Source organism: Chrysochloris asiatica, unplaced genomic scaffold, assembly GCF_000296735.1.
Source record: "Chrysochloris asiatica unplaced genomic scaffold, ChrAsi1.0 scaffold00102, whole genome shotgun sequence".
NCBI classification, from domain to species: domain Eukaryota; kingdom Metazoa; phylum Chordata; class Mammalia; order Afrosoricida; family Chrysochloridae; genus Chrysochloris; species Chrysochloris asiatica.
Genome location: NW_006408620.1, coordinates 2,733,637 through 2,734,491, shown reverse-complemented (window position 1 = coordinate 2,734,491; position 855 = coordinate 2,733,637).

Here is an 855-nt window from a genome sequence, read left to right as displayed (position 1 = left end):
TTTGGGGTTTTCTTTATGAGACAGGCTGTATGCATGGGTGCATCACATACATTGTACCTTACTGAAATCTCACAACAACATTACAAGACATTTACTGTCATTATTCCCATTTTGCATCAGAGAATCTGATGCTCAGAAGAGACTCAGTATGGTGCTTATTCATACAAATCTACAAAGCGGCGGTGACTGGGTCAGAGTCCCAAGCTTGTTTTCTTTCTTTAACTTTTTACTGTGGGTTGTGTAAGCGTTTGCAGGGTCGATCTGTTTTTCTAGTCAATAGCTCAGAGACATTTTGGTTCAGCTCACTAATTACAATGCCCACAATGCAACATCACTTATCCCACTTCCTCCTTGTGTTTCCTGTTTCCATCCCTCTTTCTTCTGAAGTTTGTCTTTGAGTAAAAGCTGTCCTTTTGACCTCAAATGGTTGATCATTCTAAGTTGTGTGTATCTTCCTATTGTTAGCATTCTCATTATTGTTAAGTGGCCTTGAATTTGTTCTGACTCATAGTCATCCTGATAGGGTTTCCGAGGATAGATTGGTGGGTTTGAACCGCTGATCTTGTGGCTCAAACTGACTGTGTGGTTAAGTGCATTATCCTACAGCACAACATTTTCTATTACACATAGAGCTTTATAGTTCATAAAGCTCCGATACTGTCTTCTCACTTGATTTCTCAGATTTCAGATCGCTTACTTTGTTTGTAGGAATCTTGGCGTGATGCTGTAGGATAAACACTGGATCACAAGGTCAGTGTGAACCACAAGGTCAGAGGTTCAAATTCATCAGCCACTCCTTGGAAACCCTATACAGGGTTGCCATTTCACAGTGATAATTAAGAAACTTGGTTGAGA